Genomic DNA, 16,478 nt, shown 5'->3' on the forward strand with positions numbered 1-16,478 from the left:
CCCCACTTTGAACTTTAGGGTACAAATGTAGGGGCCTGCATGAAAACCTCTAAGCTTAACTACCAGCTTAGCTTTGGTCCCGTTGCCACCATCTCAAGAATCCCCTCCCTGGGAAGCCTTGAGAACCCTTTCACCAATTCCCTGGTGAATACAGATCCAAACCCCCTTGGATCTTAAAACGAGGAGAAATTAACCATCCCCCCTCCTTCCTCCCACCGACTCCTGGTGAATACAGATCCAAACCCCCTTGGATCTTAACACAAGGAGAAATCAATCTGGTTCTTAAAAAAGAAGGCTTTTAATTAAAGAAAAAGGTAAAAATCATCTCTGTAAAATCAGTATGGAAAATACTTTACAGGGTAATCAAACTTAAAGAGCTCAGAGGACCCCCCTCTGTCTTACGTTCAAAGTACAGCAAAACAAAGATAAACACTCTGGTAAAAGGTACATTTACAAGTTGAGAAAACAAAGTAAATCTAAGACGCCTTGCCTGTCTTTTTACTTACAAGTTTGAAATAGGAGAGACTTGTTTAGAAAGATGGGGAGAACCTGGATTGATGTCTGGTCCCTCTCAGTCCCAAGAGCGAACAACCCCTTAAACAAAGGACACACACCAAAGCCTTTCCCCCCCCAAGATTTGAAAGTATCTTGTCCCCTTATTGGTCCTTGGGGTCAGGTGTCAGCCAGGTTACCCGAGCTTCTTAACCCTTTACAGGTAAAAGGATTTGGAGTCTCTGTACACAGAGAGCTGTTACCCTTCCCTTTATAGTTATGACAGATGGAGATTCCACAACCTCCCTAGGCAATTTATTCCAGTGTTTAACCACCCTGACAGTTAGGAACTTTTTCCTAATGTCCAACCTAGACCTCCCTTGATGCAGTTTAAGCCCATTGCTTCTTGTTCTATCCTCAGAGGCTAAGGTGAACAAGTTTTCTCCCTCCTCCTTATGACACCCTTTTAGATACCTGAAAACTGCTATCATGTCCCCTCTCAGTCTTCTCTTTTCCAAACTAAACAAACCCAATTCTTTCAGCCTTCCTTCATAGGTCATGTTCTCAAGACCTTTAATCATTCTTGTTGCTCTTCTCTGGACCCTTTCCAATTTCTCCACATCTTTCTTGAAATGCGGTGCCCAGAACTGGACACAATACTCCAGCTGAGGCCTAACCAGAGCAGAGTAGAGCGGAAGAATGCTTTCTCGTGTCTTGCTCACAACACACCTGTTAATACATCCCAGAATCATGTTTGCTTTTTTTGCAACAGCATCACACTGTTGACTCATATTTAGCTTGTGGTCCACTATAATCCCTAGATCCCTTTCTGCTGTACTCCTTCCTAGACAGTCTCTTCCCATTCTGTATGTGTGAAACTGATTTTTCCTTCCTAAGTGGAGCACTTTGCATTTGTCTTTGTTAAACTTCATCCTGTTTAACTCAGACCATTTCTCCAATTTGTCCAGATCATTTTGAATTATGACCCTGTCCTCCAAAGCAGTTGCTATCCCTCCCAGTTTGGTATCATCTGCAAACTTAATAAGCGTACTTTCTATGCCAATATCTAAGTCGTTAATGAAGATATTGAACAGAGCCGGTCCCAAAACAGACCCCTGCGGAACCCCACTCGTTATGCCTTTCCAGCAGGATTGGGAACCATTAATAACAACTCTCTGAGTACGGTTATCCAGCCAGTTATGCACCCACCTTATAGTAGCCCCATCTAAATTGTATTTGCCTAGTTTGTCGATAAGAATATCATGCGAGACCGTATCAAATGCCTTACTAAAGTCTCGGTATACCACATCCACAGCTTCTCCCTTATCCACAAGACTCGTTATCCTATCGAAGAAAGCTATCAGATTGGTTTGACATGATTTGTTCTTTACAAATCCATGCTGGCTGTTCCCTATCACCTTACCACCTTCCAAGTGTTTGCAGATGATTTCCTTAATTACTTGCTCCATTATCTTCCCTGGCACAGAAGTTAAACTAACTGGTCTGTAGTTTCCTGGGTTGTTTTTATTTCCCTTTTTATAGATGGGCACTATATTTGCCCTTTTCCAGTCTTCTGGAATCTCTCCCGTCTCCCATGATTTTCCAAAGATAATAGCTAGAGGCTCAGATACCTCCTCTATTAGCTCCTTGAGTATTCTAGGATGCATTTCATCAGGCCCTGGTGACTTGCAGGCATCTAACTTTTCTAAGTGATTTTTAACTTGTTCTTTTTTTATTTAATCTCCTAAACCTACCCCCTTCCCATTAGCATTCACTAGGTTAGGCATTCCTTCAGACTTCTCGGTGAAGACCAAAACAAAGAAGTCATTAAGCATCTCTGCCATTTCCAAGTTTCCTGTTACTGTTTCTCCCTCTTCACTAAGCAGTGGGCCTACCCTGTCTTTGGTCTTCCTCTTGCTTCTAATGTATTGATAAAAAGTCTTCTTGTTTCCCTTTATTCCCGTAGCTAGTCTGAGCTCATTTTGTGCCTTTGCCTTTCTAATCTTGCCCCTGCATTCCTGTGTTGTTTGCCTATATTCATCCTTTGTAATCTGTCCTAGTTTCCATTTTTTATATGACTCCTTTTTATTTTTTAGATCATGCAAGATCTCGTGGTTAAGCCAAGGTGGCCTTTTGCCACATTTTCTATCTTTCCTAACCAGCGGAATAGCTTGCTTTTGGGCCCTTAAGAGTGTCCCTTTGAAAAACTGCCAATTCTCCTCAGTTGTTTTTCCCCTCAGTCTTGATTCCCATGGGACCTTACCTATCAGCTCTCTGAGCTTACCAAAATCCGCCTTCCTGAAATCCATTGTCTCTATTTTGCTGTTCTCCCTTCTACCCTTCCTTAGAATTGCAAACTCTATGATTTCATGATCACTTTCACCCAAGCTGCCTTCTACTTTCAAATTCTCAACGAGTTCCTCCCTATTTGTTAAAATCAAGTCTAGAACAGCTTCCCCCCTAGTAGCTTTTTCAACCTTCTGAAATAAAAAGTTGTCTGCAATGCAGTCCAAGAATTTGTTGGATAGTCTGTGCCCCGCTGTGTTATTTTCCCAACATATATCCGGATAGTTGAAGTCCCCCATCACCACCAAATCTTGGGCTTTGGATGATTTTGTTAGTTGTTTAAAAAAAGCCTCATCCACCTCTTCCACCTGGTTAGGTGGCCTATAGTAGACTCCTAGCATGACATCACCCTTGTTTTTTACCCCTTTTAGCCTAACCCAGAGACTCTCAACACTTCCATCTCCTATGTCCATCTCTACCTCAGTCCAAGTGTGTACATTTTTAATATATAAGGCAACACCTCCTCCCTTTTTCCCCTGTCTATCCTTCCTGAGCAAGCTGTATCCATCCACACCAACATTCCAATCATGTGTATTATCCCACCAAGTTTCAGTGATGCCAACAATGTCATAGTTGTATTTATTTATTAGCACTTCCAGTTCTTCCTGCTTATTACCCATACTTCTCGCATTTGTATATAGGCATCTAAGATACTGGTTTGATCTTTCCTCCCAGTTTTGTCCTGACCCTCCTTTCTCTCTGCCAATATAGCCCACATGCCCTCTCGTTTCCGACCCATCTCCCAGGTCTCCATGTTCCCCACTTACCTGCGGGCTTTGATCACCTGTCCCTGTCGAACCTAGTTTAAAGCCCTCCTCACTAGGTTAGCCAGTCTGTGTCCAAATAGGGTCTTTCCCCTCCTCGAAAGGTGAACGCCATCTCATGCTGGGCCCTTCTCCTGCCCCCCAATGCTGCAAGCAACCAAGACACTGAGAAGAAGACAAGACTCCAACACAGGAGTTTGGCCCAGGTTTAAGGAACAAACCTGTATATTAAGGACTGCAATATCCAGTGGGGTGAGAAAAACTGCTTAATCTAGTTGCTGCTCAGTCTAATAGGGTTGAGAGTTTAGACTGCGTGCTTATATTGTATTTCTTTTAGTAACTAACTATGACTTTTTGCCCATCTATTAATATCACTTAAAATCTACCCTTTATAGTCAATAAATGTGTTTAATTGTTTATCTTTACCAGTGAGTTTGTATGAAGTGTGGGGCAAATCTGCTCAGGTTTGACAAAGGCTGGTGTATGTCCACTTTCCATTATTAAAGTGGTGAACCAATTAATAAATTTGCACTGCCCATCTTGAGCAGTGCAAGATGGTATATTCCTGGGGTACTGTGCTGGAAGCTTGGGGGATTTGGCTCTGGTGCCTTTCTCTGTGTGATTCGTGAGTGGCTCTGGGAGCATTCATGCAATCCAGCTGGGTATGGGGGCTCCACATGCAGTTGTGCTGAGTGATCACAGAGCCTGGAGGGGCTTGCTGCTAGTCACTAGCAAGGCATTGTGAGAGACAGCCCAGGCTGGAGACAGTTAAGGGGGCACAGCAGTCCCACAATCCCAGGCTGTACCCCGGGGGGATCCCGTCACAGGTCCATCAAGTCAATGGGCCTGGCCTCGTCACTTTGAAATCAACGGGTCTTCTGGTGCAAATTCAGTTGGAGCAGGACAGAGACTCCCTTGGCTCCAGCTGCTGCAGGGGCCGACCGTGGAGGGGGATTCTCATAGTGTTTGATGGGGAGAAGATGAGGGAGCACAAAAAAAGTAATCCAGATCTAGGTTGGTGGGCCTCAGAGAAGTGGGGGGAGGTATTTCCACAGAGGCAGCTGAGAGTTGGGGGTTTTTTGGGTGGGGGGGGGATTTCCATGTAGGGAGGGTCCCATTCAAATGCAGATTCTTAGGACTCAATCTGGTCAATTATTAATAATTACGTGTACTACCACAGTACCTAGGAGGCTTCACCTTGGACCAGGGACCCATTGTGCTAGGTGCTGTAAAAACACAGAACAAAAATAGTCCCTGGCCCAGTGACTTTACACTCTAAATAGATTATAACCAAGAGGCTCATATGTATATTAATTGTTTGTCCTCTTTTCTATCCAAATGGCAAAGGTTCTCCCTAACAATCCTCACCTCGCAACCCTTTTTCCAATATCTGCAGCTAGCTCTGAGTACTGAGGCAAATTCCAGACACACTGTGGTAAACAGCAGGCCCGCATTACAGCAGAGAAGCCAGCAAACACGGTAGTGAAGTGGAGGACTGGTTCTTCAGTTGTTCTTAAGTTTATAAAAACTATGCTTGTAATGTTTAGTCTCAGCCCAAAGACAACTTTAGGGTTTTTTTAAGCGGGCACAAAACTGGTTGAACTATTTGTGTCTCCTATACTGCCGATATATTTGTAAGTGTACTAATTATTCTATCCATTAATCTGGTTCCTGAGGACCCAATTCTACCATTCACACTCCTACAGAGTAGCACATTACTATGTAAGTAGACTGATTTATTTCAGTGGAATCACTCATGGACTAAAGGTGCCACTCAGCATGAGCAAGGGGGCAGAATCTAGCCTGGAATGAATGGAAGGTTTCAATGCATTTGGTGAGAAGCTGTTTGGACTAGTGACAGTAAAATGTAATCTTGTGGATAGTGACTAAGAAATATGTACAAATGCTTTCTCTCTCTTTCGGAGTTTGCACCATAAAGATGCATCATTGAACTGTAGTTTCCCCTCAGTTTTCTCTGTACGTGTTGCTGATGTGGTTTCCAACATGCCTCTCTTGCCCAAAAAATGATTTAGAGTGACATTCACCCCCCTGAAGAAGTCAGAAAAAGGTACACACACATCTTAAGCCCTCAGAATAGGTCTTCCATGGCTCATTGGCCTTGCACAGGGGCAAATGTCATTCTTATTTCACATTTAGGTCACTGGATGAAGGAGCATGGATTGAAAAGTCTTTGTGTGGCATTTGACAGGACAACATAACCCGTTTGAAACGGATGTGTGAGAACAGGATGATTACCCAGGGAACATTTTACATTGGGTGGGAAGTGGGAGGCCCATATATAAAAACCTGATTCACCCTTCACGTGGCACATTTCCATATTCAAAGAGAACAAACTAAACTGGAAAAAAATACCTTTATTACCAATGCAGAGTAATTACCATAAGCAGGAGTGGATACATTGTTTTGACACATTGACTGCAGACTGAAGCTATACACCACTACCACTGCCTCAGGATTGTTGCTCTCAGTACATCTTGCTAGCTCATGCTAGTGTCCCATTACTCAACTGTTTCCACAAGTAACAGCTTTCCTGGTGTCTTCGGAGAGTGCTAGATACCAGTTACCACACAGGCAAAGGTAGATAGGTTAGATGTCACAATGCTATGATTATATGCAGTGTTGTAGCCATGTCGGCTACAGGCTATTAGAGAGAATAGGTGGGTGAGGTAATATCTTTTATAGGACCAAATTCTGTTGGTGAGAGAGACAAGCTTTTGAACTTAAACGGGCCTGAAGAAGAGCTCTTGGTAGCTAGAAAGCTTGTCTTTCTCACCAACAGAAGTTGGTCCAATAAAAGACATTACCTCACCCACCTTATCTATACAATGCAATAACATCAGTCTCAGGTTTTGGCTCTTTTATTGGTTAGTATGTTTGTTTATTTAGTTTTAAGATTACCTGGTTCTGAAGCAGTAGGTATCTAACTAGAGTAGATATTTTGGTATTTTGTAGGTATCTAACTAGAGGAGACCATGTACCCAGCTAGCTTGTGGCTATTGCTAGATGCAACTTATTCCAACTTTATTTGAATCGAGGACACTGGGGGTATAATAAAAACTGATCCAAAATGTCATTTGTGAGGGGGAGTAGGAAGGGAGCTCACATCACACAAGAAAGGGTTTGTAAACAAAAAGAGGTGAGCCTACAAAGAAGCCCTCCTAGCTTAAAGCCAATTGCCTTCTAGATAGATTCTATTCCATGGGACATTGATAAGTGCATTTGACTTATTAATCACACAAACCTCTATGGTTGCTAACCAGACTGGGTTGATTAATGTACCTTCAGAGGTGGAATAAGAGTACTTCACATTTTATTCAGCTTTGGCATTTGTAATCTTTCCATTTTTTTCTGTAACCGCATACCGATTTCAGAAGCAGAATTAAACAATAAATAAACAAACCCATAAAGACGGGGTGAGGCAGACTCGGCATCTGGGATATTTCTAAAGTCAAAAACAGGGGAAAATACTTTGTGAGGCCTTCTTTATATATAATAAAGAAAAGACGCAAAAAAGGGCACAAACTCATCTTTCTCCTTCCATAGCAGGCACTTCTAAGACCCAATCCTGCTATTTCTATGCAGAGTTAAACTTCACTGACATCAAGGGGCATTTTGTCTCCATAAGGAAAGCAGGATCAGCCCCTACATGGGATTTATAGAAAATGTAGCTAATTGTGTTCATATGTAAAAATTTAGACTGAAACAGCAACAGCTTTGCCCAGTAACATGTGGAGTAGTTTGGTCTGTTTTTGTAAGAGGATATATTTAGCCATACCACAGGGGTGCCCTTCCTGTTTACATAGACATATTCATGTCATATAGACATGGGCCTTGCCAATAGTTTTGGCCACATGCTGCTTTGTGTGACCTGATTAATATTTTATTGACTTTTCATATAAGCAGCATATTTAAGTATATATGGTTTTAAATAAGAAGTATTCCTATGTTACATCATGGGGATATGTGCCAACATAGTTGTGACATCTGGCCTAGATAGAGTATATGATCATATTTTATTTATAGGCATTTATGTGACCTAGAAATAGGATTCTTGTAAGGTAATTTGTTATGACAGATAAACACTAAACCAGATGATTGATAAACAGAATATAAAAAGGAAATGTTTTATTTTGGAATACTGACAAGTGTCAAAAAATAAATAAAATAAATAAGACCTTCAGTATATTTAACTGAGAAATGTCCATGCCTTTCCTTTTTTTTAAGATTGTGTGAAATGTGGTTTATGATCCGTAATGATGTGGAGATATATATTTCTAAAAATAAATGTGTCATCATCTTAAAGCCTAATCCAGCAGAATAAATGGGAACACATTTAAATTCTGCCCTCAGACTTTGGTCCATGGGACTGGAGTCTACTTGTGCAGATTATGGTTTTAATCTTACCGTAGGACAGATTCAAAGGCCATTGAAGTCAATGGAAGTCTTACTATTGACTTCATTGGGCTTTGGATCATGCCCGGTTTCCCAGATCATCAATTTTCAACGTGATAGCATCTAAGAATGGGAGTCTAAATAAATGTACCTGAGGGTTTGTTTGTTTTTTGACCTTGCCCTCAGATTATTGCAGAATCAACTATTCTTTCTATGCTTTCTTTTGTACTATCTTATTTTGGCTGCTCTGTGTTGACAATTAAACTAGAAAATTGTTCTCAGAGAAAGAGGAGAGACACTATCCCCACCAGTCAGAGGTCAGGATGGGATTTTATGCTTGCAAGTTCCTGATAGTGAAAAAAACAAGGAAAGAAAAACATCTTACGGTGCAGCAACATCAGGCTTTGGATGTTGATTTCATGTATTTGTAGTACATTGTGCAGTTAGGAGTCCTAACCAGCTCTACAGAAGCATAGATCTTATGACTCTGATAATGACCTATGCTACGCTGCCTTTTTCTAGTACCCTGGACATATATGTTAATGCATAGTTGCTTTTTACTCTTCTTTTTCTATGTGAGCATCTTTTTGTGATGCAAACTGGTATGATTGCATACAACCCTATCAGAGCTCCCAAGGTAAACAGGTTGACCTAGGTGCTACTGGACAGTGTTTCCCAATCTGAGACTTTCCCTCTTGGAGGTGGGAAGAGCTAGACTGATTCAGGAAAGGTGTGGTGCAGAGGAAAGGATCACTGTTGGCAGGGAAAACTGCAGTTCCCACAAACACTGCAAATGCGTGGGCAGAGTCTGCAGGTGACTCCTTGAAAGCCATCTCTCTTCCCTTCCTTGCTCCCACTGTGAGCCCTCTTGTAGCCGGGGAAGGGAGTTGCTCACAGGCACAGGACTGCTGAACCAGGCAGCAGCCTATTAGCCCATGCCTTCCTTCTCTGCTCCTCTGGCACTCAGCTCCACTTTACCTGGCACCAAAGGACACCTTGTTCTCCCTGCTTCCCCAGCAGCAAGTAGTGGGGGAGTGGAAAGCAGCATCAGAGATACCATAGTGAAGAAGAGGGAGCTGAAGAGTCAGCAAACAAAATAAAAGAATAAGAATGGGGGAAAATGAGGGGAGCGGGGGAGAGAAAGGAGAAAAGTGAATGCATGAGAGAAAATTGACAGAAAAGAGCAACTGTCTGAGGACATGGTGTAAAGGAACATCGGGGTTGCCCATGTGGCAGTCTCTCCCAACGGGGCTCAAAAAAAAAAAAAAAAAAAATGTAGGGCCCTCTGCTGTGAGCAGGAGAGATGACAAGGCAGCAGGTGGCACCCTTCCCTTTGAGTCAGTGCTGAACCAGTGCCCCAGCACGGTATTATGGGGAACTGTGCTGCCAGAGGTGCGGCCTTGGATTGAGACATAAAGCCAAGAGCTTTACTACCTGTGATCATTAAAGAGCCTATGGCATGTTTTGGCCAAAGTAGGGTGTGAAGCCTGGTTTCCTGATCAAACTTCAACCTGGGTCCTTACATTTACCAGCTGAAGATCTGGCCCTGAAGTATTTTGGCATTAGCCAACATCAATGTAATGATTAATAAGGGAAAGAATTTTTAAAACACAAAGGAGTGTCCCACTCACTAATCCCCTTGTTACAAAGCTGAATAGTATTTTCTTTTTTAAAATGATTGTACAGATGTCTATCTAGGGAGGGTCCGAGGATGGGGACAGACAGGGACCATGCTGACAAAAGGGGTGAGCTATTTGTTTTAATATCTAGTCCAACATCCTAAAGCCATAGGATAACTTATCAAAAATAAAACATAATATTTAAACATTAACATGTAAATTCCTATTTCATCCCGAACAAAAAGCACCACACTCTGTTTACCTAACCAAAGAAAAATGGTTCAGATTTGCAGCAGTAATACATTTTAAAGCTCCTTACGTTTTCTACCCTGTAATTAAGCACATGTCTATGAATACTCAGGGTTACTGAATTAACAAAGTGTACCATGGAACTGGATACTTTCAGACTGAACATGCTGTAGTCATCTTCTGGCTAAAGTTTCTGTCAGCAGAACTCACACTATTGATGTATGATGAACTGTACAGTCACCTGCTAAGTCTGGTAGACTTCCTGCCTACTTTTGTGTACGTATTATTTCCAGACTATTTTCCATAGATGAAACAGCCAAGATCTATGGACCCAACCAATGGGATTTTCATATGGACAAGGATTACTTACATGAGTAATGGTTGCAGTACTGGACTCTATGGGCCTGATTGGCTATTCTGTCATATCAGTTATACATGGGTATAACTCCTCTGAAGTTGATGGTGTTGCACTGCTGTACATGGAGTGGTGAACCAGGCCCTATGACTTTAATTAGGAAGATGTTCAGAGGGAAAGAATCATAAGCACCCCAAAACAGCCGTTTTAGGGTCTGACCCTGTTTCAGTTGAAGTCAAAGGATGTTTTGCCCTTGATTTTAGTGAGAGCAGAATCAAGTCCCTACACTGCAAAACTATATTAAATGATGAACTAGATTCTGATTGTGGTGCTGGGAAAAGTGAGTGTAGGTGGATATGCCTTTGAAAAGATGTGTCATAAAATGTACAATATCATAAAAAACATGTACTGAAACCAGTTTTCCCATGGTTTGCTTTTGTGTAATGTTCTCACTTCTTTCATAATGGTGCTATTTGAATTTCTGTAGTTATTCCTGAGTCAATCTTTCTATTTCTAACCCTTGCATTAGTGTCTTTACCTTCCCTTCCTGGCTTCTTTTCGTTCCCATTGGCTCAGACAGGTTGCAAGATGAAAGCAGCACCATGACTATACTTCTGGGCTTTGCACCAGTTCTGTGATTCACTAATATTCTCATCATGCCCATACATACTGAGAACTACCACCTCTTCTATGAAAGGAGCACTTTCACGGTTAAAAGGCCTATAAATTAAAATCAGCCTAAAAAATAGATTGTGGTAAGTCTGCTTGTTCTTTATCCCACAAAGCAGAAATACAATCAGGCTTCTTAAAGGATGGCTGTATGCTCCTCAGCTGGGCATTCCTCCAGAAACAAACTGAGTTGCTGAGTTTCTTACAGAATCCATGTGCTGCAAGCATGGACAGTCACAATGTTCCTATCTGCTACCCTTTGCTCTTCAGCTTTGTCCTGCTAGGAAAATCCACACTTCACCACTGGTGAACTGCAGAGGCTATGTAATCCACAGGGCTCAGGTATTTATCACCAGGTGGCCTAGCCTCATTCAGAGCAGAGTCTGATGATGCAGCAATACAAATGCTCAAGCCTTGTCAACACTGGCTCCGCTACCACAGATGGAACTGTGTTGAATTACACACAAGTCCTAATTTTTCTAAAGTCACAAGTTCTCCTAATCTTGTTAGTTGGCAAGGGACGGCTATTGATTATATGCTTCCACAGTGCCCGGTACAATAGGCGCCAACTTGATTGTGGCCTTTCACACTCCCATAGTATAAATAAGTGTTGATTAATAATAATAGATGGGGCTGGCAGCACCACCTATATACTTAATACTGCCTAGCACTTCCCATTAAAAGATCCTGTTTTCAGTTGGTTATAATTTTGTCAAATGTTACCTGTTCTGGCTGAAGTTTTCTATGTCAGGTGTCTGCTTTAGCCTCTTATTTATTTTCTTACCTATTTTCAAGAATGAGATTAGGGAGAAATCCATTGTTAAGGGAAGATTAAATCTGTCCTTTTCTCACAATTAAATTTTATGTGGAAAAATGATTATTTTCATTGAAATTCTTTGAACAAAATTAATTAAAAAAACCTATTTTTTAAAATTGTGGGGGAAATCCCATTCTCTCTCACTTTATTTTTTTACTCTCTCTTCCCCCACTTTTTTCCACTACAAAAAGGGGTGAAAGTAAAAAATGTGAAGGGAAAACCTCTGACCAGTGAAAAGCATGATAGTCTACCCACTCCTGAAAAAGCCATGTTACTCCTACTGAAGACAACAGGAGCAGCCCATGGGAAAATCAGTCCACTCTTACGTAATTTTCAAACGGACAAATTTGAAAATGTTGAGTATTAGGCATAGCACATAGCACAGGCCATATGGAACTAGAGGACAACAGTGAACCTGTGATAGCAGTCTCCAGACCCATTACCTAGCGTGGGGCATCAATCCATTCCATATAGATGATTACCATGGGTATGCACTTGTGTGAGCTTACTACAGGGGAGACACAAACACACACACACACACACACACACACACACACACACACACACACACACACACACTATGGCTGGATGAGGGCAACAGGATCTTTACACAGTTGATGCCATATCCTGTCCTATTGTACCATGGTGAGTGATATGGAAGAGGTACCATCCATTCACAAGGTATGCTAGCATGTGCTGCACTGTCGTAGATCCTTACACATGTTCTTTATCCACTTGGCTTAATTTAAGGCTACTTTCCACACCAGGGATTGGCTGCCTATCCATCATGTGCCCGGGAAGTTACCATTGCCCTACTTCCTCCCATGTTTCCACAGCTGCATATCTTTCTGCTTTTGAAAGCGGGGATACACTTTTTATTTGTTTGTTTAAATTCTCTGTGTACCTGACAGCCTGTGCAACATTGTATCTGGTTTATATGTGCACAGGTGCTGAATTCAACGCAGGGTTCTTGTATATGCCTGTTGCGTAAATGCAGCTTGAGAACAGATTTGACATTTTCAAAACCCAGTAAATGTGCTTACAACAATGCAAGGCAATTGGTTAGCAGTGCTAAAAAGAATTTCTTAGAACCACAAAGAAGAGCGTTTCTCTACAACAACAAAAATAAACCAAACAAGGAAGAGCAAAGCACATTTGTTAAATATCAGCAAAATCAGCCACTGTGAAAATCTGACAAGCGGTTATTGACTGCAAAGGAGTACGTGTGCATTCACCACATCACTGCCACAGAGGTACAGGATGTTATTAGTACAATATGACCCTTTACTCAGCTGTCACTAAACCACACCGTGCTTGCTGTCAGTTTATTTACAGAATTCTAATAGACATTTCATGGAATCTATTTTAGAAGGCACGGGAACTGTTATCCACCTTACATGGTAATTAAATAACCTCTCCAGATATCATAGTATTAAAGAAACAAATCCAATGTTTCCCCCCCCGCCCCATTAAAATAAGGGTCTCTGAAGTTGTACACTGATGACTTGAGCACCAAACCGTCAAACACTCATGCTTCTGCTTAACTTTACTACTACAGGTACTTCCTAGCTTTTGTTAGTATGGGAGTGGTGGGGAGTGGTTGCACCTACTTGCATATAAGTCAGTGGCAAAACTCCCAGTGACTTCAGTGAGACTACCCATGGCAGTACAGTTAAGCACATGTGGGCTTGCAGGATCAGGCCCTTGATCCTGCACTCATTGAAGTCAGGGGGAAATTTGCCACTGACTTAATTGCATGCAGGACTGAACCCTCTGAACTAATAAAAACTGGCAAGTACCTCTCACCAATGAGCTAGATGCACCTGACCAGGACTGTGAAGTAGAAGCTGGCTGTAGGTATTCTGGTAATCATCTCATCTTTCAAAAGTGGAATCTACTCAGGGCCAGATCTTTAAAGATATTTAGGCCCCAACTGGGATTTCAAAAGCACCTAGGCACTTAAAATATATTAATTTCAATGATTGTTAGGTGCTTTTGAAAATCCCAATAGGTGCCTAAATACCTTTAAAGAACTGGCCCTTATGCTAGGTAATAATTTTGTGCACTTCTACAGAACTGTTCATCTGACTGACTCTCTCAGTGTTTTACAAACATGAATTAATAAAGCCTCATGACACCCCTAATTATCCCCAGGTTTAATTATTGGCAAACTGAGGGGTAGAGAGTTTATATGACTTTTCCAAGGTTTCACAGTGATCAGCACTAGAAATGGAACTCAGGTCCTGATTTCAATGCCTGACTATTAGAACACACTGCAAACAGAAGGTGAGAACAAGATTAACAGAAATAAACATTAAGACATTTGCAGAGGGGGGATTTCAGTGAATTTACAGAGATGGTAAACGCATTTTTAATACGCTAAAGTGCAACTGGGATGCTGTGTTCTGCTCTAAGCTACGTTATCTGACACTTACGTATCTGTTCATGTACAGGGTACAGAATGTGATAACGTTTATTTGTCTTGCTAAATAAAACAAAACACCTGTGATCTCAGGCTCCCATGATCAACCTTGCCTCCTTTTTCCTCAAGGACCACTACAGCTATCTTTTCTGCATAGTGAATTAATGGCACTTCTGCAGTTTAAACCTTTGCTTTGTGTACTCTGGGTTCATTTCTATGAGTTACGAGGCTGTTCTTTGTTCTCAAGTTCACAGTTTGGGGCTGCAAAAATATGATTTCCTTCTTCCCCCACACCACACGCACACACACACACAGCTTAGTGACAGAAGACAGACGCAAAAATTACTGTTCTCATTTCCTTTCTGAGCTGATTTGAAGAGATCTTCTCCACCCCTAAAGTAACAGGGTATTGTTTTGTTTATATTTCTGCTCTGACACCGAAGCAGGTACAGACATGGCAGAACAACACGTGTATCTGCGGCAGCAGAGTCTGGTGACTCATTTCACAAAACACAAATCTTTGTTCCAAAAGCTGAAGTTCTGCCAATGGGAAACTCACAAGTCTCTTCACAGAATCTGAGGGGGGAGATTAGCACTTGCAGTTACATGCAATTTTTAAATTTCCTGGGGCAACATTTCTCACGCTGTACAGGCAGGGTTGTCGTTTTAATCACTCAACAAACCTCTTATAAAAAGATTGCTTGATCGCTATCTAAGCTGCATTTGCTGGGTTAGTGATCATATCTGCCAATAATATCCACATCTGTCCTGACAAACAAGTATTCTGTGAACTGGGCTGAGGGTAGCAAAAAGGGAGAGTGTGTGACCGCAAATCATTAGATAGATCCCTAGCTTAGTACTTTTAGAACATAAAAATGAACAGCAGCTGCTCCCTCCATCTTGTCCTACTAAAAGTCTGATTTGGCCTCAATTTTCACGTGTGACTAGTGAATTTGGGTACCTACGTTTTTGGGAATCCAATATTACACATCATAACAGGGCTGACTTCCAGAGGGGAGTCCTGAGCACTTTCTGAAATTCAGGCTCCTTTAAGGAATCTCAAGTTGGGCACCCAAAAACTGAGTCCTCCTGCCCCCCATTCCCTCCCAAATCACTAGTCGCTTTTGAAAACGTGGGCTGCTAAGTATACTCAAATCATCACTCAAAAGAATTCTTTTACAAGGCCTGGTAGACATGTGGTAGTACCTAATATCATACTTTATGATGCAGGCAGTGTAGGCTAATGGTGACCACATTGGGCTGGGATTCAGAAGGCCTCAGTTCTAGTCTTGGCTCTGCCATTGGCCTGCTCTGTGACCTCCCTACCTCAGTATCCCCCCATCTGTAAAATAGGAATAATGATACTGAAGTCCTTTCTAAAGCATTTTTAGATCTACTGAGGAAAAGTGCTAAGAGCTATGCATTAATTATTATTCTATAGCCAGAAAAATCACCCTAAAAGAATCCCCTTGAATAAAAAAATTCCTTGATAAAGTTGAGGACCGCCCTCCTCCAAGAAAAGCAGTCTCTGGCCCTCTTTGCAGATTCATCATGTTGAAGAACTTGGGGTGGGCTGAAAACCCTTATGATGTTTTATAGGTAGGTAGGGTAACCTAGGCACTATGGGCCCAATCTTATTTCCAATTAAGCCACAGACTGAACCCCCATTAACTTCACTGTGCAGAATCCAGCCCCAAATCAACACAAGAGAAGCCCAGAATTCAGATGTGGGGGTGTGGTGGGAATAAGGGGCTTTTTTATTTGTTATATTTAAAAAGCTGGCTTCCTGTTTGCCCTGCTGCCAGCAATTCTGTCACTCATCTCCTGCCCTGCCCTGCCTTTCCAAACCTCCCATCTGGAGACAGCAGCACTTCCTTTCAACAACTGAGAAGAAGTGTTGTTTTGGGTGGTACCCGCTGAGACCCTGATCCCACTCGCATTGAAATGAATGTGACAGACAAGCTATGCAATAATGATCCAGCCCTTGTAGCTGGGGAAAAGAGCAGTGAGGAGAGAAGAGAGAGAAGCTATATGGGAACAGCTGAATGGGGACAGCACTGACTTTTTGAAAAATCAGAAGTGGCCCATCTAAACTGAGGCATCTGGTCACTTTAAAGAGAGGCTCCTGAAATAAACACATGGCTCTTTGCACCAGCCATGTCAGATATTTGTTACTGTTGCTCTTAATGTCCTCTAGTCCCTTACTGCCTTAGTTCTTCTACTGCATTACCACTTTTACATTCCAAGTAATGTAGCCGAAAATGTCTCATTGTCTATACAATTCATGCTTCTCCTAGTAAATTGCTGCTTATTGCTGACATGGTGAGTAAAA

The sequence above is a fragment of the Terrapene carolina genome, unplaced genomic scaffold (assembly GCF_002925995.2).
Source record: "Terrapene carolina triunguis isolate 2854851 unplaced genomic scaffold, T_m_triunguis-2.0 Scaffold68, whole genome shotgun sequence".
NCBI classification, from domain to species: domain Eukaryota; kingdom Metazoa; phylum Chordata; order Testudines; family Emydidae; genus Terrapene; species Terrapene triunguis.